Source organism: Lissotriton helveticus, chromosome 10 (assembly GCF_964261635.1).
Source record: "Lissotriton helveticus chromosome 10, aLisHel1.1, whole genome shotgun sequence".
Taxonomy (NCBI): Eukaryota; Metazoa; Chordata; class Amphibia; order Caudata; family Salamandridae; genus Lissotriton; species Lissotriton helveticus.
The window spans coordinates 182076560-182100567 of NC_136071.1; positions in this window are offsets into that span (position 1 = coordinate 182076560).

Consider the following 24008-nt stretch of genomic DNA (forward strand, 5'->3'; position numbering starts at 1 on the left):
ATATGGCCCAGCCCAGTTTCCACAAGGTCAAAATATGACTCCTTTTTTAGGGTTTGGCCAAGGGAGACCCCGCGGCAGGAGACGTGCCGCGCAGAATCAAGTACAGTGGAACCTGCCACCCCAATCGATGGACCTACGGAGTGGGAAGAAGATTCCACAGGACCAGGCGAGCACGAGCATGAACACGGAGAAGGGCTCGTAGTCAATCTGAGCTCACGAGTGCTAACCCCCATAGAGGAGAAAGTGCTTGGTTTTGTGTCTACCACTCCAGGAGATGTTTTTCAAACTCAGGTAGAGATTTCTAAATTCTTCCGCAAGATACGGCTTCATTTCTTCTTTGAAAAGAACAGGATGGAAGATAATGCAGAGAACACTGCCAATGTACAGAATACAGGATTGAGGAATGCATCAACTTTTACTCCTCTAAGCTCTACAGTTCCAGCGAAAGTGATCACTTTCGAAGAAGCAGTCACATATGACGTACAAAACTTATTTAAGGAAAAACAGAAACCGTTTGTCAACATCACCAAAGCTGAACAGCAGGCACTACAAGATCTGTCAAAAGACCCCCTTATTACTATAAAACCAGCTGACAAGGGTGGAGCGACGGTCTTGCTTGATACAACAACTTACAGAGCAGAGTGTTCTAAACACCTGAGCGACAAACGTTCTTATCGCCTCTTATCAGAAGACCCAACATCTAGACTGACAATCAAGATTGGTCATCTGGTAGAGGAGGCCCTTTCAGAAGGATGGATAACCCCGAATGAAGGGAGCTATTTGCGTAGAACACACCCTACGATGCCTTATTTTTATATCTTACCGAAGATACATAAGCAACAGAGACCTCCACCGGGCCGGCCGATAATATCAGGCATCGGCTCATTAATGGAACCCCTTTCATCCTTTGTGGATGTTTTTCTGAGACCTATGGTACGGACCATGCCATCTTACCTACAAGATACCAAAGACGTACTGAGGCTCTTGCCAGAAATTGAATTCGATCCTACATCAGACATATTGGTGTCTTTTGATGTGGAATCGCTTTACACCTCGATTCCACAGGACGAGACCCTGGAGGTTATTGAGCAACTTTTGAATGCGAGTGATCACGACTCAATCACGCCAGTCTCCTTCATTATGGATCTTGCCTCAATAGCAATGAAAGACAATTTCTTTCAATTTGAGGATAACTACTATTTACAGACATCGGGCACCAGCATGGGCAGCATTTTCGCGCCGAGCCTGGCGAACCCCTACATGCATAAGTTTGAACAAGACCACGCACTTAACATCACAAACCCGTATCTACCATCTGTACGGGTTTGGAAAAGATATATAGATGATATCTTAGTTATATGGCGTGGCAATGTGCATGATCTCATGGAGTTCCATAGCTGGTTGAACAGCTGTAATAATTTCCTTAAGTTCACCATTGAATATGACCACCATTCACTGGCTTTCCTGAACTTATTAATAACTGGATGTCCAGGAGGACTGAGATCTGAGCTATACAAGAAACCGATGGCTCGCAATTCACTCTTAGAATATGGGAGCTGCCATCCCAAATCTCTCCGGGACAATCTCCCTTTTGGACAATTTTTACGTGTTCAACGAAACTGTTCAACCAAGGAGACCTTTAATAAGCATGCCAAGGAACTTGAAGAAAAATTGCTTGAAAGGAAATACCCGAGGAAATTGATCCGAACCTCAAAAAAGAGTGCCGCCAACAACAATCGGGAAGCCCTACTGGAACCGGCCTTCCCTAAAGAGCAGAGTGACAGGATAACATGTGTGAACACATTCAGCACAAGATCTAATGCCATCCAACAGATCATCCGCAAACATTGGAAGATCCTAAATACAGGCCGGGATCAGTTAGAACAACCTCTCTTTGCCTTTAAGAGAGGCACCAGCATTAGAGACCAACTGGTCCACACACGGCCTAGGACTGAGAACACTCGGCAAATCGGGACACTATGGGACATGCCTGCAGAGACAGGACACCACCCGTGTGGTAACTGTGCTGCATGTCCTCAAACCCAAAATCCACTAGTATTGATATTGGAACAAACAGACCATGGGAACAAAGACGCTTCACGAACTGCAATAGCAGTAACTTGATTTACTTAATCACCTGCCCATGTTCCCTTAGGTATGTGGGAATGACAACTAGGAAAATAAAAACGAGGATTTCCGAGCATAAAAGTACTATCCGCTGTAAAAAACAGGCAACTCGGCTCACCAATCACTTCATAGAAGTCAATCACAAACATACAGATTTTCAATGGACAGTATTGGAGCAACCTCGTATTCCCACTCAAATCACTGATGTTTCCAAATACCTCTTCAGGATCGAACAGAAATGGGTTTATAAACTCAACACGGATAAGGATGGCCTTAATGAAGACATCCCTTGGATGTCCCTGTAATTTACAGTGTTCCTTCCAACTACAGCCTACAATCTCTGATGAAACCACTTTGTCATAGTCATTCAGGATGCACTACCTGTTTGATTCCCAGGATGTGATTTATTTGTCTCATCGCTGTATAGCATGCTCAATGGTACATACTTGAGCATGTATTTAAAACTGTGACCAGTAACCTGTATAGTTTAAAACCTACATCCCACATGAGTCTTGATGTGCTAAAAACTGAATCGACTGGTCTCTGTTCTATGACACTTTATAAGCAAGTTACTATGAGTTCTCTCTCAGACATATGTATATACATATATTTAATTTGTATTCTCCTGGGTTCCATCGTAGTACAAATTTAAAAAAATCCTTTCCGCAATAAGAATATTTTAACATTGTCCCGGTTGAATAGACTACGTTTCCCGGCATACCTAGTCGCCTACACGTGACGCGGCACCTACGTCACGTGATCGCGACTTCCTAAAACTAACTAATACCGGCGATCCATGTGTCCATTACCTCCCCGAGCAGCACAGATGACTGCCGAGTGTACCGACGGATAGGTAAGCCTAGGACTCTAAATCTGATTGCCCGTTCATTTAACAACGAGCGCGGCTTATGTGCGCAGAATAAGTCCATCCGTGTTGGGACCTTAAGGTTAAAATCGATAGCGAGTCTGACCTCAGGTTCTCCATAAAAACGAGCGCTTGTGACAGTGACCAAGTCCATTTCAGTGAACATATTGCACAACGGGGTACCCTGCTACCAAAGCTATATACATAACAATAACAGATCGCGAGAGAGATATAGACTCGAAGGGGGATCGAGCTTCTAATACTAACCTTTCAGAATGTAAGAGAGATTTCTCGGTGTCTTTCAATCTCTATACTATACACGCATTTATTGTAGTGCAATTAACCGAGTCTGCTAAATGATATAAGCTGCTAAAACACGTGGTCATTCACCTCTCTGCATTTATGAGTACTGGTGATAGACCTCATGCCCTTGAGACCAGATTTATTGAAGTTGGCTGGTATATCTCTATTTTCAACTGGTGGTGGCGCCCACATGTCAGGCACTCGCAGTTGGTTTTTATGATTCTACATCCCATTTTTCTCTATATTCTAGAGTGGTGCACTATCTTCCTGAGCTGTAGCCAGGCGAGGAGCGGCACGTTCCTCTTACCCTAAAGGTGAGCGAGAGGATTAGAGTCGAAGAGTGTGTGGTAATTGACTCAACAAGAATGCCACATCATGATTTGACAATGATAAATGACTTACATTAATTGCGTTGATGTCGCTTTTATCTTTGTATGTGTCTTTTTATTTGTGTTGTCGTGTCTTGATGATGCCTAACCTGGACCTCCCCCACATACTTAGGAGGACTACCAAGTTTTGATCAGGTGATATTGGTATCTGTATCAAATACTTTATTTTATCATACATTGAGTAGTAGCACACAGTATAGGTCCTGATGAAGCGGGTGATACTTAGTGGTCTATAAACCGCAGAAACATGTCGACCATCATGATTAACCAGTGACTAGTAAAGTTACTCACTGGTTGTGTTGCACTTATTTGCCTTTTTGCTTTTTAACCTTGGAAATGAACGGCACCAGAATAAAGTTAACTAGCGTTCGTTATCCAATTTTAACTTAGAGCACTTTTCTCTCTTTCTTCTTTTGTTTTCCACCAACTTTTTCTTGCACTGCTCGTCAGTTACCAAGTAACGACTCCCTCCTTCACCGCACACTTCCCTTTCCTTGTTGAAGTGGCAGCAACTTGGTTTACACACCTTGGGAAAGGTTTTCAAATGATGACTGGGCGGTAAAGGACGATAAACTGATGGACATCTTCCCTCCGAGTGCGATACTTGGTTGTGTGTTGTTCTAACATATGTTTCAACACACACTTAGGCACCTCGACACACCTCATAAATAGACACATCCAGTTTGACCCACAGTTATTTTTTGTTTAGCTATGCCCAAGCATTGCCAGGTTATGGAGCGTAATAGCTACAACCATTACCCGAGTGATGTGCAGGGGTGGCATTACTAGGGTTATTGGACAACTTGGGGAGAGCACAAGCGGGTAAAGTATGGTAGTGAGGCTGGCAATGGTGTTGGCCACGAGAGACATTGCACACCGATGGAGTGCTCCCAGCCCTCCCGCAATATCGTAATGGAGAGCAGCAATGAGTTGGTACTCGCACAGTCGTCAATTTGTTTAAAAAAATGCATTCTAGGGCTCTCTTAAGGAGGCAGCTTGCACCAGCCCATTTCTCCTGTTAGTGTCACCCAAACCAGAACCAACTACTTACCATGAAAGTCGGGAGAGGATGTGGCTTAATGGCCAGAGCTTCCGACTTCTGAGCTGGGGACCAGGTTCAAGTCTCATCATTGGCTCAACATTCTGTGATTAGGGGCAAATCACAAAATCTGCCTTAAAAGAATGTGCCCTTAACTGGTGCTCATAAAAAGCACCAGCGGCTCAAATTAAGTATTGTACTCGCACCAGGGAAAGCTCATTTGACAGACCAGAGGATGCCCTAAGAAACATGCTAGTATTTAGGGTAGCTGGAGGGAATTCTTTGGATTACAATTGCCAGAGATGTCAGTTGACTGGAGGGATGACAGCTGGGAATGGCTAGGGGTGGGTTGTGCAGGTGGGGGTTGCTTTCAGATGAGTTTTTTGTATGGCTATGATCAAAAACTATTTTTTAAAAAGCTGATTATAAAGCTAGAAAGAAGTGTAAAAACACAGATTGCTGAAGAGGAAGGAACTGTTTGATCAGCAGGCTAGTCCAACCCATCAGTATCTGCCGGAGGCGCCCTCGTACAGAGATTACTGTCTCTGATACTGCTTGAATGGCAGGATGAAGTGGTTGATTACATGGGATTGTGTACCCTACAGGGATATCTGCCTAGACCTACATGGGTAACCGTGCACGATTTGATGGGGAGAGTCCAATGCAGAATGCATCTTCTGGTGACCTCACTCCCCAAACTTCTAATGTCGCAATAGAGGATCATTTGAGGGCATACATAGTGCTAACTATGGTTTAATAAGATCTGGCAGGTCATGGGTTTCTGAGGTCCTTGGCAGGTTACTACTACTGTAATACTGCACCATGAGAATTAACCCCATTGTCTCACTTCCTCTGTGTGCCACAAAAACATTTACTCCCCCAATAAGTGCCTTGCATATGCCTATTATTGTGTCCCACAGGGTGCTGGACATTAAAGACACAGGGCAAACAGGCCTTGATAAAGAGTGGTTGATACAGCAAATGTAGAAACAGCAATATTTACCAACAAGTCGGTTTGCAATTGCCCACAGATACAAGCGCCTCACCTTATAACTCAAGAGGGTGGAAATTGATTTGAGTGCCCAATTTGATGTGATGATGATTCACCATCTTCCACACTAACTTTGCCACCCAGATTGGATTTGCCCACACTGGCATCAGACTCATTGGGCGGTCACACGCCAGAGGTGCGGCTCTCTGAAGAACAAGGATGCACCTAATAGGAATGTTCAAGGATATTCCTGAATTACTCATTGGACTTAATCACTGTGTGCTCAACCTCTCCTATCAACTTTCCACCTCCCAGAACCACAGAGATGCCTTATTAGAGATCCAACCCAGAATTCTCTTCTGTCTAGAGGGCTAAGTCTTGCACCCCCTACGCCCATAAGTCAGTGGCATAACGAAACTTGAGGGGGCCCCCTTGCAAAGTACATGGATTCTGTGCTCCCCCCCAATCTGGGGCTCTCAGGTCAGGGGCCCGTGCACAGTGCCAGAGGGGGGCCCCTAGAGCTCCGGCCCCCGCACAACGGTGGCTGTGGGAGCTAATATTACGCCACTGCATAAGTAGTCTCCTGTCTGCTCCGAAGTCCCAGCATGGAATTAATTGCAAACCACCAGAACGCATCTTAAGCCTCCAATCAGTTAGGCACTTCTATCCCACAGTGTTGTCGCTCCAGGGCAGCGCTTAATTTGTCAAATATTAAGCGCCAGGGCCCAAGGTATGACTCACTGGTTCACTGCAGCCTGCATGACCCACCTCTTTTTTTAACTGCAGATTTAAGTTCTATCATTTTTTTAGAGCTATATTACACAGTTTAATGCTGCATTACCGACACAGCGCTACCATGTGGTGGTTTCTCATAAATATGTAATGGTGTTTACAATTAAGTGCTAGTGCTCGGCACCGGAAAACACAGGCACAAATTAAGTGCTGCTCTAGAGGGTTGCATAATGAACTGGGGTGCTCACGCAAGGCACAGCTGTGTGCCTGATTTTGCTCAATTTGCAATGGCTAAAGTGCAAAAATGGACTGAAAATATCTTCGAGTCAGGCACGACCTGCAGGCAGGTCTGCTCGGAACATGGAGCAGGGACTGCTTCTCACTGCTCACGCTTAACTTGTACAAATTCTGAGTTAAATGTATGCTCCTTCGACGATGCAAACGCATATAAACTGTCACAGAGCAGCGCCCCTTCGCAAGTGCAGAGGGTCAAGATATGGACATTGTACTACGACCTATCAAGCTGCAAAATCACGAACCGCACTTAGGGGTATATTTACAAGCCTCTATCGCCACAGGAATGTCACTTTTTAGTACGTTCCTGTGGCGATAGGGGCTCTGCCTTATTTACAAGGCAGCGTTAAGCCACCTAACGTGGCTTAAAGCTCCCTTGTAAATAAGGCCCCCTTTCACAATATGCTTAGCGTTAAAGGGGTGGTCAATGGGTGTTGCTGTGGGTGTTCCACCGCAACACCCTTTGATTCTAACACAGCCCCTATTTACAAGGGAGGCGTAAATAGGAGGCAGTGACAGAATTAAGACCAGGGAAAACCTGGTTGTAGTCTGGCACAACAAGGAGAAATGTTTCATTTCTCCTCGTTTTTGCTGTTTTCATGTGTTGTGTTGCACACATGAAACCAGCAAGGAAAAGGGACCGTCCTGCACATAAACAATCTTCCCCTGCACACAGACACCCTTCCACTATGGTGCAAAGGTGCCTGCGTTGGTGCTAGGCTGCTAAGTGCAGCTCCATCGCAGTGGGAAACGCAGGGCTGCACCATATTCTTGTAAATAATATGGTGCAGTCCTGCGTTTCTGATGCGCATATGCCCATTAGTATTACCAGTCTTTCTCCACGGTGTTTATACTGTGCTATTTCATCTAATTTGTATGCAGTGTGTACAGGAAATTAATGTCTACACAGCTGATGCACACATGTGCCAGCTTCCACTGCCTCCCCTTGGGGCATCATTTGCGATAAACAAACCCACAAATAAACCCAGATTAAAAAAAATATGTATATATCTGAAGTTAACATGTGTACATACAAATTGGGTTGAATCATTATTTATGATTTTGTCATGCGCATTTGTTTTCCTTCAAACAGGATGTGGATAAAAATCTGAGAGGAACTGGAGGACAAATCTGTCTCTCATTACAGCAGAATTAGACACACTCCAGACACCTGAGGGAAAAACAGCCCTTCCTTAGAGTGCATTAGGAGGTCAGTGAGGGGTACAGAGACAGCCGGGCTCCACCTTGGGGTTTTGAAGAGATGGCGTGATCGTCAGAACATTCCATGTGACTGGCCAGGGGCTGTGCCCAGACTAAGATGGCGGAAATGTATGTTTCTGGGGCCATTTTGTTTGCCATTGTTGAAAATGTGTTTGCAGGTTTTGCACTTAGCTTGCTTTGAGAGGGCGACAGTTAAAGATGTTCTTAAACATTGTATCCAAACTGTTGTGCATGTAACAAACTTTAGAAAAAAGGAAATGTTCTGTGCCTCATGCGAGTGGCTTACTGTATGTACTTTCCATTCAATCTGTATTGTTGTGACCTGAACAACTGCTTAATACAAAATATTTCATTAAAAAAAGATGTTCTGAAGGAAATGTCTCAGGCAGGGAGCCTTTGTGATGGCCTTGACCACTGGGTGGACAGGCCAGCTTGATGGTCTTGTAGTCAGTAGGTGAGGATAAAAGGCAGAAAAAAAACTGGATGGTAGGAGCAGTGAGTGAAAGCAAATAAGTTAAGGAGTATTAAAGATTGGCCTTGCATGTCTAGAAGAGAGAGAGAGAGAGAGAGAGAGAGAGAGAGAGAGAGAGCCATTGGGTAGGTTCAGGTAGGAGGGGTGGATGGGTTGTAACCGAGAGGAGAGACAGGACATGGGGGGGGGGGAGGGGTAAACACAATTGACTGTCAGAATGGAGGTTGAAGGTGGCCAGACAGTTGGGGTGACTGCTCTTAGGGGAGGAGGGCAGGGGCTAGGACTTAATATGTATGAGTGAGCTGTTTATATTATGTTCATTTTGCAAGATAGTCAGAGGCGTAGCAAGGGGTGGGCGGTCTGCCCCGGGCGGCATGAGTTTTGGGAGTGGCTGCCTCCACCCGCTCTTACCTGCAGTCTTAGGGCGGGGCTTCTGACCCCCCCACACTTGAATCGGCTGCTATGGGGCGCAAAAAAAACAGAGATCTCACCAGCCCATCCCCCCCCCCGCTCTTCACTCCGGCCGACGCGGGGCAGAAAACTCAGGGACCGCCACGGGCGGCCAAAGCGGTAGCTACGCCATTGAAGATAGTGGAACAAGATGCTGCTGTTTATTGGAAGCACAAGCCTGTCACGTTACAGTGGCCCTTTTAGGTCTGGCTTGACAGCTCAGCTATCTACAAACCTATTGTTACCATTTCTGTACAATATACCTAGAGCGGACTTTGGCTTCACCTAGAAGAGTATTTCTCTCTCAACTCATTCTGTTGGCTGTTTGGTGTATCATTCCTCTTCTATGGAGAGCTTGCATTGAAAAACATGAGGGACTAGTGCACATCTCAAAAGTACAGTTACTCATCACACATTACATGTCTTATCTTATAGATGCATTGAATATAGGAAGCAGTTGTTTTTTCTTTGTTTTTTTCACCGCAGCAGGCTTTACTTTAGTGTTTAAGTCCAGACACTGCACCCAAGCCAGATGTTTTACCAGTGCTTCTACATATTACATGACGGCACCGTTGATTTCTTCATTCGTCCCATGGTGTTATGGCATACCCCACTGCAGAACCTCTGTACCAAGACTAGTGTACATATACTTTAACCAGAGACCCCTGAAGAAAAATGTAGCAGGCCAAGAATGCAAAGCCTTATCCACAAAGGGCTCTTTGCAGAAAGTATAGGAGTACTACAGTAGAACTACTTGTGGACTACAATATGCTAATCAGGTACCTATGTGCGGAGACCACCACTCCCACCTCTCTTATCTTTTCAATGTGAGGTTTCCGCCACGTGTTCAGAGATCTCTGCACATATAGGTAGACGTTTTAATAGTAAATGCCGGGTGAAACCGAGGGAAGCGGCTGCAAAATGTGGAATAGTACTCAACATGGCAACTCACAGGTAAGGAATATACTCCCATTTAAAATAATAGAGGCAGATATTAAAATAACTCATATAGGAAATAATGTTGAATAAAATAAATATTTAGAATTTTAAATTACAATACATATCTACATATAGATACATAGATATATGTTAAAGTGTTACAAGTTATATTCAATTAGAATTATGTTTTCTAAAATTAAAAAATTTATATTTAAAATTTTGTTTAATAATAATTAAATATAACATAGTAAAAATTAAAACAAATTAAAATTAATTAAACAGATTAGCCTTAGTAAAAATGTGCTGAATAAGAATGAAATATAAAATGTTATCGATTTTTTAATTGTAAATAATAATTATGAATTCTTTGAATTATCTTTATTTAATTATGTATTAAAGATGTAATTCATTGAGTTAATGTGCTGTAACTTTTTATTGTTTGGTTAGTAATAATAATTTTAAGTTAATTTACCGTTGCATTTTACAATAAAGATTTTTAATATGTTTTTAATAATTATTCATCTTTATAATTTTTTTCTACACAATGCTTTGGGAAGATCTCCAACCCCTTCTTTTGGAGACCTCATCTATGTTTGAACATGTATGAATAGCAATTTTACAGTCATGGATCCTGTTCTAGCAGGTTCCACTTCCTCGTTTTGAGAGGGCAGATACCTGTAAGTCCACCTAGTAGTAGATTTACACTCGGAAATGGTGAATAGCAAAAAAAAGTGCAAAATTACTACTAGGGTCAGTAGTAAGTTTACAAGTGAATAAATCCACACTTGCTAATTCACGCTTGTGAACAGGCACCCCAGACTTCATCTACAAACTTGTGCTGATGTTCTGGGGATCCATAAGAACTGGTGCTGACTTACAACATCTGTAACACAGACAATAAACCCCAGAGCTCCAAAGGTAAATTGTTGATGTTGTTGTTATACTTAGCACTTACCTAGCGCACTATCTGCATTAGTATGGCACAGGTGTGCGTTAGGTTTCAGGTAGCGGCGGTTCCTCCATGGGGGCGGAGTAGCGCAGCCCCCACACTGCTTTCGTAGAAAGCTGGAAAAATAAAATGTTAATAAAAAAAGTCATTACCATTTCATTTTTCTGGCTTTCTGACAAAGGAAGAGGGCAGGGCCAGTGCATCATTGTTGCTGATTGACAGTAATGATGAGTGGCCGCTTCAGTACGGATTGCTTATGTCGGTTTGGCCGGATACCTTGCTCTGGCCGAACTGACATGCGCAATTCAACCTCCCCACCTGCTCACCGGAGAGCAGGCACAGGCCTTGGTTGCGCTTTGGACCTCTGAGGCAGCCTGCTGAAACCAATACCAACGCTTCACTTGTGCAGCATGAGAGCAGTGTCTGGATTGGATAATGACCTGTGGGCCCTTGCGTTCGAAATAGTCTGGAGCTAGTGACTGGAGAATACAGAGGACGTGCTGCCCGCTTAGGTAAGTTAAACTTTTTTTCACGTTTATGTTAATTTGTATGTTTTTATTTGCATTTATCGCTCCCCACCATTTTTGTGGGTCACCAATCGCAACTGGTTTCAGGAGGAATTAATAAATTACAACCGTTTCATAGCAGAATTGACAGAATTATTTGCCACTAGTCAAAGTTAATTTGGTTGCTTCATCTTTAGAATATGTTTTGTTTCTCAGCAGAGAGAATCGGCAATGGCTTAACGCAACTGTTATGTACATTGCTCTATCACGATGAAGTCATTCAAAGAAAAAACTTGCAGTCAGTGAAAACGAGGAACATGCTAATCAACCACTTTGCCATCAGCGTGGGAGTGTGACCTGCCTATCCGTGAGCCACACGCTGGAGGTGAATTATCGTGACGAAGTGCCCCTCCCTTCTGAGACTCCGTCATAAAGGAAACTATTAGCATGCAGCAATTAGAAACATTTACATTTAAAGTAAAATAATTGCCGAGTAAAGTGTGAGGCGTTTCCCTTTCCGAAGTACTACAATTAAAGGGGTATAAATTGGATAAAGGTTCCATGATTCCAGATTTAAAGTGCCTCGCCCAGCGCGAGGCGCTGTACACTGGCAGGGAGCATAAGGGTGCTAAAGACGAGGGCCGGTGTATCTGACGTGCAGAGAGAAGTGATTAATCTGTCACAATTACATTCCTAATGAGCTTCAAGGCTGAGGACTGACGCACAGCATTTATGGAGTACTCACTACCAGCCTGCGTCTCTTGGCAACGCTCAGCTGCATAGGGCTTGAATATAATGAGTGGGGCGGGATGTGGCGTAATGGCCAGAGCTGCTGACCTTGGAGCTAGGGAACCAGATTCTGCTCAACATCCTCTGATTCTCGACAAATCACTTAATCTCCCCCTGCCTAAAAATGAAGTGAGGAAACGTCTGTGGTGCTTTTGAGTGACAATGACGTATAGGTTTCCTCTAATACATCAAGAATTATCTGGAGAAACGTGGAATGAAGTATAGGACCAGTTCACTACATGATTCAAGTGGTAAAATCATGATTGAAAGATGCGCATGTCCGGCTTGAGGCCATGTACCCTTCCGGACCGTCGTTGGGTAGTGTCGGAGTCAGACCCCACAGACTGCAGAGGAACTGATCTGAGGGGGAGAAGTGCCGAGAAGTTTGTTTGCGGGAAGCTACGATTCTCTTGTGCGCCCCCTGGCGGATGGCAGAGGATGTGGGCCTCCGCCTGGTGCATCTGCCGCTGTGTAGTGCTGCCGTCAATCAAACCACGTCCGACATAGCTGCGTAAGTAACGGGGGCGCACGTGGCACAAGAGTTGGGACTGCATAGGCAGCGGGGGCGCCTTCGGCACTTGAGTTGGGACTCTCCACCTCGCGGGGCCCGAGAGGCCATGTGTGAGGCCGACCTGGGCTGTTTCCGGACCCCACGGTTTACCAGGTCTGGTGCGGAACTGGATGCGCCTGCATACATTACCTCCTCGTCCTGTCTTCCTCGCCACAGTAATTTACATATGAGCCTCCGGCTCCACACAGAACTCCAAGTTTAAAACAAGCATTGGAAATGCAATAGGTCTCGCAATAATGCGAGTCTGAACTATTAGCATTGTAAATGATAATGCCCTTTATTTTTGCGTTCTGGTTTTTGGAACATACATAAAAGGCTTTGTCATTTACAAGGCCTATAGCTTAAATTTGCGTTAAAACGAGACCTATTGCATTGCAATGGTGGTGGTGCTGCTGAGTTTTTTCTGAATCTGCACTCTGAATCTGCATCCACAATCTGCACCCACAATCTGCACCCACAATCTGCACTCTGAATCTGCACTCTGAATCTGCACCCACAATCTGCACCCACAATCTGCACCCACAATCTGTACCCTGAATCTGCACCCACAATCTGCACCCACAATCTACACCCACAATCTGCACCCACAATCTGTACCCTGAATCTGCACCCACAATCTGCACCCACAATCTGCACCCACAATCTGCACCCTGAATCTGCACCCACAATCTGCACCCACAATCTGTACCCTGAATCTGCCCCCACAATCTGCACCCACAATCTGCACCCACAATCTGTACCCTGAATCTGCACCCACAATCTGCACCCACAATCTGCACCCACAATCTGCACCCACAATCTGCACTCTGAATCTGCACTCTGAATCTGCACCCACAATCTGCACCCACAATCTGCACCCACAATCTGTACCCTGAATCTGCACCCACAATCTGCACCCACAATCTGCACCCACAATCTGCACTCTAAATCTGCACCCACAATCTGCACCCACAATCTGCACCCACAATCTGCACCCACAATCTGCACCCTGAATCTGCACCCACAATCTGCACCCACAATCTGCACCCACAATCTGCACCCACAATCTGCACCCTGAATCTGCACCCTGAATCTGCACCCACAATCTGCACCCACAATCTGCACCCACAATCTGCACCCACAATCTGCACCCTGAATCTGCACCCACAATCTGCACTCTAAATCTGCACCCACAATCTGCACCCACAATCTGCACCCACAATCTGCACCCACAATCTGCACCCTGAATCTGCACCCTGAATCTTCACCCTGAATCTGCACCCACAATCTGCACTCTAAATCTGCACTCACAATCTGCACCCACAATCTGCACCCACAATCTGCACCCACAATCTGCACCCACAATCTGCACCCTGAATCTGCACCCTGAATCTGCACCCACAATCTGCACCCACAATCTGCACCCACAATCTGTGAATGGCGTTGCGTGGGTGAGTGGCGTTGCGTGGCTGAGTGGCATTGCGTGGCTGAGTGGCGTTGCGTGGCTGAGTGGCGTTGCGCGTGTGAGTGGCGTTGCGCGTGTGAGTGGCGTTGCGCGTGTGAGTGGCGTTGCGCGTGTGAGTGGCGTTGCGTGGCTGAGTGGCGTTGCGTGGCTGCGTGGCGTTGCGTGGCTGAGTGGCGTTGCGTGGCTGAGTGGCGTTGCGTGGCTGAGTGGCATTGCGTGTGTGAGTGGCGTTGCGTGTGTGAGTGGCGTTGCGTGTGTGAGTGGCGTTGCGTGTGTGAGTGGCGTTGCATGTGTGAGTGGCATTGCGTGTGTGAGTGGCGTTGCGTGTGTGAGTGGCGTTGCGTGGGTGAGTGGCGTTGCGTGTGTGAGTGGCGTTGCGTGGGTGAGTGGCGGTGCGTGGGTGAGTGGCGTTGCGTGGGTGAGTGGCGTTGCGTGGATGAGTGGCGTTGCGTGGATGAGTGGCGTTGCATGGGTGAGTGGGGTTGCGTGGATGAGTGGGGTTGCGTGGGTGAGTGGTGTTGCTTGGGTGAGTGGCGTTGCGTGGGTGAGTGTGGTGTTGCGTGGATGATAGTGGGCTTGCGTGGGTGTGAGTGGCGTTGCGTGTCTGTAAGTGTTGCTGTGTGGGTGAAAGTGGCACAGAGCCTTTGATGTGGCCTGGCGCAGGAGAAATGCTGCTGCTGCTAATTAAATACAAGAGCGGCCGGGAAACACAAGTACGGCCGGCCACATAATTAGGGGAGGAGAAGCTGCACAGCACACGCTGGGAGAAGCCCTTTGATGTGCTGTGCGGCCGCGATGCGCGCTCTGTGCTGGGGGAGGGCCAGTAGCCTGAACTCTCGGCAAGTTCAAACGAAGGGTGGGAGGGACATTGAGGAACAGGAACAGATGGCCATGAAAGTGTATGGGCCAAATGCGCGTGCCTGTACGTGCACTCGAAGAAAACGCCACGGAAAAAAGCGGTGGTTTGACAATCCGTTTGAGCACTTGAATTCTCCCCCATTTCCCATTGCTTCGCAATGGTAAAGGACGAGACCTAAACATCGCTCTAGTCTCCCCTCCCTCCTCCAAGATGGCCCCCAGTGGCTTCAGCCAATCCCATAAAGGGACACAGAGAAACCAACCCGACCTGTTCTTTTTTTCTGCACTTCTCCGAGTGCTGTGTTCCCTGCTGGTCAGGTGAGTGGGGCTGGGGTCTTGCTTTAGCAGCCCCTTTTAGCCTTGGTATTTGGTTGGGGGGAAGTTAGATTGTATGTTTAATTGTTTTGTTCCCCCTTTCTTTTGCCCGGCACCGTGTCCTGCTGAGCGGACTTTGGTGCTCGTTTGTGCGGGTTCGTTATGTGTTCCCGCTCCAAGGGGCCGCGCCTCTGTTCTCCTGCTTAGCGGGAGGATCTTGTGGTGCATGTTCCCCCTTTCCGTCCGCGCGTCTTGCTTGTGGGACTCCGCGCGGTTCGGTTATTTGGTATTCTGCCGGCGCTTGCTCCCTGACGGTGTGTTTTGCCGGTACTGCATTTTTTCTTCCCCGCGTCTTGCGGTACGCGGTAGAATGCACACACCCCTTCCCGACAGCGAGTCCGGTTCCTCCGGCTCTGCGCGGTCGGGTGTTTGTTTTAATTACCATTCTTGCCTCTAACCTGAGGTCTTGGCAGGGTTAGGTGTAGGGTTCTTCCTCGGTGTTTTCCTTCGTCGGGGGCCTCTTTAGGGATGGCTCGCGTTTCTTCCTGCTTTTTGTACTTTCTTGGGGGCGTGTCATGGGGTGTGTCTCTGGTTGATTGACAGCCTGCTACCTATTTAGGGGTTTCAGGTATGTTTCTGTCGCTTGCTGTTGGTTTTTCCTCGTGGCTGGTGCAATGGAAAACGGTTCTTCCCATAAGTCTGTTCCTGACCCTTTGGAGCCCTCTGGTTCAGGGATGTCTGTTCCATCGATGGTTTTGTTGCAGAAGATGATCGATTCTGCTGTTGCTGCTGCCTTGCATGACAGGGCTCCTGTTCCTCCTGATAAAAGAGCGCATGTTGATGACGCTCCTGCTGTTGATTCTGACGCTGAGGAGGAGGTTAATGTTAAAGGTCATTTTGTGCAAGGGGCCGACCTTAAGGAGGTCCTTTGTCACATACGCAGGAACTTGGTTTTCCCTGAGTCTGTAGTTCCTGTGGAGGATGACTTGTTTTCACAGTATCAGCGTCCTGAGCCTGATTCTTTGCCCCTTCATTCTTCCGTGTTGAAGGTGTTGGAAACTGAGTGGAAGGATGTGGACAAGGGTTCAATTCCTTGTTTTCTGAATAAGCGGTAACCTCTGCAGGGCTTTTCAGTCAAGTTTCCTTCATCTGTCAAAGTGGATTCGTTGATGGCCAGTATGTCGTCCCATGGGTCTGTGGTCTCTGAGGATTCTTCTCCTGCTGACCCTGTTGATCGGAAGGTTGATGGGGCTGTGAAACGCACTTTTGCGGCTGCCAACTTTTCCATTCGGGCGGCTGCCTACTCATCTTACACGATCCAATCCTTGCTTAAGGATTTTCAGTCTCTATCGGAATTGTTGGACCAGGGTGAGGATGTCTCTTCTACCCTGGCGATGATGGAGCAGCAGGTTCGCCTCCTTTCGGATGTGTCTTTTGATTCGTTGGGGGCGGCTGCTTCTGCGGCTGGGTCCTCTGTGGCTGCCAGGCGTCAATTGTGGCTTCGCTCCTGGAAGGCGGATGCTGCGCAGAAGAGTCTCCTGATGAAATTCCCTTTTTCGGGGGTTAAGCTTTTTGGTTCGCCTTTGGATGAGATGGTGAAGAAGACGGCGGAGGACCGTAAGCTACTTGCTCCTGAGCGGCCTGGTCGCTTCCGTTCCTTTGGTTCTCAGAGGGCTTTTGGTCCTTCTAGGAGGGGTCGTGCGGGTCAGCACTTTCGGGGAAGGGGGCGTGGCCGGGTGCTCCCTCCTTTGATAAATCCCGGTTCTCCGGTGCTTCTTCCACCTCCACTCCCGCTTCCAAGTCCTGACTGGATCGCTCCTGGTATCGGTCCGGTTGGGGGTCGCCTCACTTGCTTCATGGATTCTTGGCGCGAGACTGTGTCAGATCAGTGGTTGCTGCAGGTGGTGTCGGAAGGTGTTCGTCTTGGGTTTTCCCAGACTCCCCCAGACTATTTCAGGACCACTCCTTGTCCCAGAGACGCTTTGAAGCGCTTGGCTCTTTTGGAGGGTGTGGAGTCCCTTGTTCAGAAGGGGGCCGTGGTTCCCGTGCCCGAAGATCAGTTGGGGTTGGGGGTCTATTCCATCCTCTTTCTGGTGACAAAACGCACAGGGGATCTCAGGCCTGTGATGGATTTACAATGGGTAAATACTTTCGTGCCTCATCAGTCCTTCGAGATGGTCTCCCTTGCGGTGATCCTTCCTCTGATCTCTCGGGGAGATTTTCTGGCCTCCATAGACTTGAAAGATGCTTATCTGCATGTGCCCGTTCACCCGGATTCTCAGAGGTTTCTCCGTTTCTGCATACTGGGTCGTCATTATCAGTTCCAGGTATTACCTTTTGGCCTCTGCTCTTCGCCCAGAATTTTTACTAAGGTTCTGGCTCCTCTTATTGGACATTTACATGGGGAGGGCATTTGTGTTTTTCCTTATCTGGACGACATTTTGATTTCTGCTTCTTCTCTTTCTAAGGCGGAGTTGCATGTCCGGAGAGTGTGCCATGTCCTGGAGCATCACAGTTTCCTCGTGAATGTACCGAAGTCCTCCCTGGTTCCTGCGCAGGAATTAACTTTCATTGGGGCTCTGTTCAAGACTCATTTGGGGATGGTGTTCCTGCCCCCTCCCCGGATTCTGTCCCTGATGTCTGCAGTTCGTTCCCTGTTGTTGGGGCTCCATCATCCAGTGAGCCTGTGGTTGCGGGTTCAGGGTCTGATGTCGGCGTCTTTGATGACGCTGCTGTGGGCTCGCCTCCACATGTACCCGGTGGTGTCCCACATTTTGTCGCATTGGGACCCCTGTTCCCTCGATATGAGTGTCTTGGTTCCTATGTCGGAGGATGTTCGGGTGGTCCTGAATTGGTGGCTGGTCGAGGATCATCTCTCCAAGGGCCGCCCCTTTCTGATTGTTCCCACCCACGTGGTCACTACCGATGCCAGCCTACTGGGGTGGGGTGCTACCCTGGGGGATTCGTCGACTCAGGGGGTTTGGCCTCAGTCTGTGTTGTCATGTTCCTCCAACTACAAGGAGCTGAAGGCCGTCTTTCTGGGTCTGTTGGATTTCCGGATCTTGTTCGGGGTCACCATGTGCAGATCCGGACGGACAATCGGGTGGTGATGTCTTATGTGAACCATCAAGGGGGGTGCAGGGTTCGCTCCCTCAGTTGCCTGGCCCGTCGAATTTGTTCTTGGGCGGAGGTGCATCTGGAGTCCCTATCTGCCATTTACCTGCCTGGCGCAGAGAACTCTGTGGCGGATTGTCTGAGCCGGGTGTTTCCTTCCATGGGGTCCTTGTCCCTCAAGCGGTGGATGTTCAGGAGGTTGCAGGTGATGTTTGGCTGTCCGATTGTGGACCTGTTTACCTCCCGGGACAATGCCCAGATCCGATGCTTTTGCACATTTATGCCTTGCCAGGATGCCTGGAGGGTGGACGCACTTTCGTTCCTTTGGCCGAAGGGTCTGTTGTATGCGTTTCCCCCTGTTCCCCTGATTCCGGCTGTGTTGCAGGGGATCAAGCGGGAGGGGCCATTTGTGCTTCTAATTGCTCCTTGTTGGAAGCGTCGCCCTTGGTTTCCCCTGCTGTTGGACTTGGCTGTGTCTCCGGGGTGGGCCTTGCCGTTCATGCCATATCCTCTGATGGGTCCTCTTCTTCCTCTGCCTGTGTTCCGTTCCCTGGGTCTGCGGGCCTGGCTCTTGAGAGGGATTCTCTGATACGTGTGGGTTGTTCTGTGACTGTGGCTGGGGTCATTCAACAGTCCCGGAGGCCTTCTACTCTTAAATCCTACGCCAAGCATTGGGATAATTTTGCTTCTTGGTGTGTTGGTCGTGGGCTGTCGTTGGATTCTTTGGATCCGGCTCTCATTCTGGACTTTCTGAATGATGGGTTTGTGTTGGGCTTGGCCATTTCGACTCTTCGGGCTCAATGGGCCGCCATTAGGGCATTTCATGTCCTCCCTTTGGTTTTGGTTTCCCCCTTGGTTGCTAGACTTTTTAAGTCTCTCTCTTTCCAACGCCCCCGTCCTATCATGTGTCCTCCTCCTTGGGACCTTCCTTTGGTTTTGCGTTCCTTGCGGTTGGCTCCTTTCGAGCCGTTGGATTCGGTGGACTTGAGGTTTTTAACTCTCAAGGTGGTTTTTCTTGTGGCAATTGCTTCTGCCAGGTGTATGGGTGAGTTGGGTGCTTTCCTTCGTTCTGCCCCATTTTTGTTGGTTTTGTCAGACCGTGTGGTCTTGCGCCCTCATCCTACGTTTATTCCTAAAGTGGATTCTTATTTTCACCGGTCTGCTGAGGTGGTTCTTCCTGTTCTTTGTCCTGACCCTTCCTCGGCTGAGGAATCCCTTTTGCACCTCTTGGATGTTTGTCGTGCCTTATTGATTTATTTGTCTCGCACTTCTTCTTTTTGTAAGGTGGACAACTTGTTTGTGAATTATGGTTTGTCGTGTCAAGGCCTGAAACCCTCCCTCTCCACTATCAGTGGTTGGATTAAGGAGGCCATTTTGTTGGCGTATGCTTCAGTTTCTGAGGTTCCCTCCCTTCCTGTTCAGGGTCGTTCCACCCGTTCGGTTGCTGTGTCATGGGCTTCCTTCAAAGGGGTGTCCATGGAGGATGTTTGCAGGGCTGCTACTTGGTCATCCCCTCATACCTTCATGTCCCATTACCGCCTTCAGGTTGGGGGTGGAGGTTCTGTTTCCTTTGCCTCTTCTGTTCTTTCTGCGGGGGTTCCTTGAGAGGTTGTACTTTTTGTTGATCTGCCTCTGCATATTAAATATGTTTTTCGCTGCACTGTTGGTGTGATCTGTTTTTCCTTACATTAAGCTGATTGCTTTGGTATCGGCTCATATGTAAATTACTGTGGCGAGGAAGACAGGACGTGGAGGTAATGCCCCGGTTACTTACCGGTAATCTTCATTACTCCGAGTCCATGTCTTCCTCGCCACAGTATAGTTTCCCTTCCCTCCCGGCCCTGGTGGTGGCTTCATGTCTACGGCTTGGTTTTGCAGGTCGGGTTGGTTTCTCTGTGTCCCTTTATGGGATTGGCTGAAGCCACTGGGGGCCATCTTGGAGGAGGGAGGGGAGACTAGAGCGATGTTTTTAAACTTGGAGTTCTGTGTGGAGCCGGAGGCTCATATGTAAATTACTGTGGCGAGGAAGACATGGACTCGGAGTAATGAAGATTACCGGTAAGTAACCGGGGCATTTGTCTGCCTTTCAATCATGCATTGAAGGCAGAGTGGCTAGGCGTCCCGGATTTGCCAGGCCAGTCCCGGGGTTTCACCAGCTGTCGCGGCCGATTTTGGGAAACTTAGCTCATGTACCGCGATTTTTAGAGAAGGTTGACTGAAAACAGTGGGAGGTGTATTTTCATGTTTTCCAAAGCAGAAATAGTTAGCAGCTATTAAAATAAATCATTTTAATGAAGACGCATGCTTCTGGCTCTAAAAATTGCATTTTATTTATGTTCTTACTGTCTCTTCTGAAATTCCCTGCTGAGGAGCGCTGTCATTCTGTGCACTGGGTTGCAGCAACATTTTAGTCCTTCTTCTATTTTTTCATAATGTCCCGGTTTTTGGTTTTAAAATTCTGGTCACCCTAATTGATGAACACAATTAACTTCGCTTGGGAACTTCAGCTTGCTAAGGCATCAAAGGGGTCCTCAACAGTAGCCCATGAGATGCTACCAGGTTATATCTCCTTTTGAAATAAATTATGATAGGAAGGACAACATGTAATCTAAATAAAAAAGTTGAGCAGTGCTGAAGTCAAACAATGCCCAGTGAATGAAGATGAATTAGAATGACCCATTATAAGTAAAAGAAGTCTCATGATTGTGAAAATGGCCCTGCATCAGTTGAGCTTTCTGTGGACCAGTGGGTCAGAGTGAAGAAACCAGGGGAGGTGGCCACGGTTGAGAGCTAGTTCTTTGAACCCATGGAAGTTGAGTATAATTGTGGGCAGTTAAGCAGTGGTAGGTTTCACATCTTAACTGTATTGCAGGTGGGCGCAGTGATATCTAGGAACAGCAAGCTGTAGAGGGCGGGTTTTAGTGTGATGATTGGCAAGTCAGACATTGCTAACAATGGCTGTAGATGATGCACTTGTAGGCAGAGAAGTGAGTGGTGAATTACGGGATGACATAGTTGAAGGCGGGGATTTGAGTGGGTCGCGTGGAAGAAAATCTGTAGGTGTTCTTCTAAATGAAGCTAGTTCAAGTGAAGGTAAGAGTGAATGTGTTCATGGGATTGAGAACAAAAGAATATGGAACCCCTCCTAAATTGCTAGAGAAATATTTGCAAGGATGCACCTGGTGTTAAACTGATGTTGTGGAATATTTCAGGTTAACACTCTGCACTGTCCACCCCAGACTGGATTGACTGTCCCCGCCAGTTTCAATATAACCTTGGACCAATGCCATCTGAATGTTTTTTTTTAATCATTTAGTGTTCCAGCTGTACCTTCCCGCTCAGGCAGGGCCAAGGGTGGTCTGGTAATTATGGCAGCAGTGAAACACTCGAACAGGATTCTAAAGGAATTTGCCTCTTCTCCATATTACCAAATATTACTGCTTAAAACCTCCAGATATGCCACCGGGAATCAGGTCAATACGGCAGTCGAAACTGCGATGGGGAGGTAAGGTATTGGCCTCTTTTTTAATTAAACACCGCCAATAGATCGGCATATACTTGAGGTATCACCACCTGGGTGATGGCACCTGTAGCTGCCAATGGACAGGCATGGGTTTGTATGAACAAATCGTGTGACTTGGTCTGAGTTAAATAACTAGAAGAAACACAGGATCCAGAATCAAAAGTGATGACCTGGATACCCATTCAATCCGAGGATTGTGTGTAGCCAACCAAGGAATACCCAGAATGAGTTTAACCTGTGGGGCTTCTATGACGTCAAACTTGATACGTTTGTGATGGCCATTGTTTTTAGAACATCTCTACAGGTTCCGTCTGATTGCGTATGGGAATGGAGGTTAGATCAGTACCATCTACTGCCTTTACAGTTTGGCATTCTCCTTTGGCCAAAGTAACTATGCTTAGTGCTATTAGGTACTGGCCGGGCCGAAGACGGCTGTAATGCCAGAAACCGGTCCCCGGAAGCTTGTTTCCTTCCCAGTGTAAGAATTGGCTTTTGTAGTTTGGTTTGCCCTGTTCCCATCATGCACTGGGACAGGAACAGACTAATTTGCATACAGCCAGGTTCTGAAACTGGGATGGTGCAGTGAGCTAAAAAACGGTGTTGGATCTAGCCCTGATCTCTTGACAGGGTGAGAGTATTCTGCTTAATTCAGAGACTCTGTCCCTCACCACCCCTTGTTGTAAATATTTTTGTCCACCCTAAGCGTGGAAGGGTATACTCAGACATGAGTCCCTTGCTCATTGCACCATCAGGATTCAAGCAAGCCGGGCCGAAGACGGCTGTAATGCCAGAAACCGGTCCCCGGAAGCTTGTTTCCTTCCCAGTGTAAGAATTGGCTTTTGTAGTTTGGTTTGCCCTGTTCCCATCATGCACTGGGACAGGAACAGACTAATTTGTATACAGCCAGGTTCTGAAACTGGGATGGTGCAGTGAGCTAAAAAACGGTGTTGGATCTAGCCCTGATCTCTTGACAGGGTGAGAGTATTCTGCTTAATTCAGAGACTCTGTCCCTCACCACCCCTTGTTGTAAATATTTTTGTCCACCCTAAGCGTGGAAGGGTATACTCAGACATGAGTCCCTTGCTCATTGCACCATCAGGATTCAAGCAAGCCGGGCCCGAAGACGGCTGTAATGCCAGAAACCGGTCCCCGGAAGCTTGTTTCCTTCCCAGTGTAAGAATTGGCTTTTGTAGTTTGGTTTGCCCTGTTCCCATCATGCACTGGGACAGGAACAGACTAATTTGCATACAGCCAGGTTCTGAAACTGGGATGGTGCAGTGAGCTAAAAAACGGTGTTGGATCTAGCCCTGATCTCTTGACAGGGTGAGAGTATTCTGCTTAATTCAGAGACTCTGTCCCTCACCACCCCTTGTTGTAAATATTTTTGTCCACCCTAAGCGTGGAAGGGTATACTCAGACATGAGTCCCTTGCTCATTGCACCATCAGGATTCAAGCAAGCCGGGCCCGAAGACGGCTGTAATGCCAGAAACCGGTCCCCGGAAGCTTGTTTCCTTCCCAGTGTAAGAATTGGCTTTTGTAGTTTGGTTTGCCCTGTTCCCATCATGCACTGGGACAGGAACAGACTAATTTGCATACAGCCAGGTTCTGAAACTGGGATGGTGCAGTGAGCTAAAAAACGGTGTTGGATCTAGCCCTGATCTCTTGACAGGGTGAGAGTATTCTGCTTAATTCAGAGACTCTGTCCCTCACCACCCCTTGTTGTAAATATTAGGTACTGGGGGGCAGACTTACAAGAAGGTGCCACAGCGTAGCTCCGCAAGCCCTTTGGCTGCGCCACGCTGCAGCACTTTCAAAGCACAGGACTGGGACATATTTCCAACAACATGTCGCATTCCTGTGCTCTCCCTTGCGCTGGCGCACAAACAGCTGCCATGCACCGGCGCAGGTCCCCTTGCACCATGGTGCAAGGATGCCTGCCTCATGGGGAGATTGTTTTTGTGCAGGAAGGGGCACATTACTCTTTCAATGCTTGGTGTAGAATGCAGCATGCATTGAAAGAGGAAGAAAACGAGGAGAAATGAAAACATTTCTCCTCGTTGCACCTCGCTAAGCCACCCCTGGCGTGGCATACTGACGCGTTTTCAGGTTTTAGGAA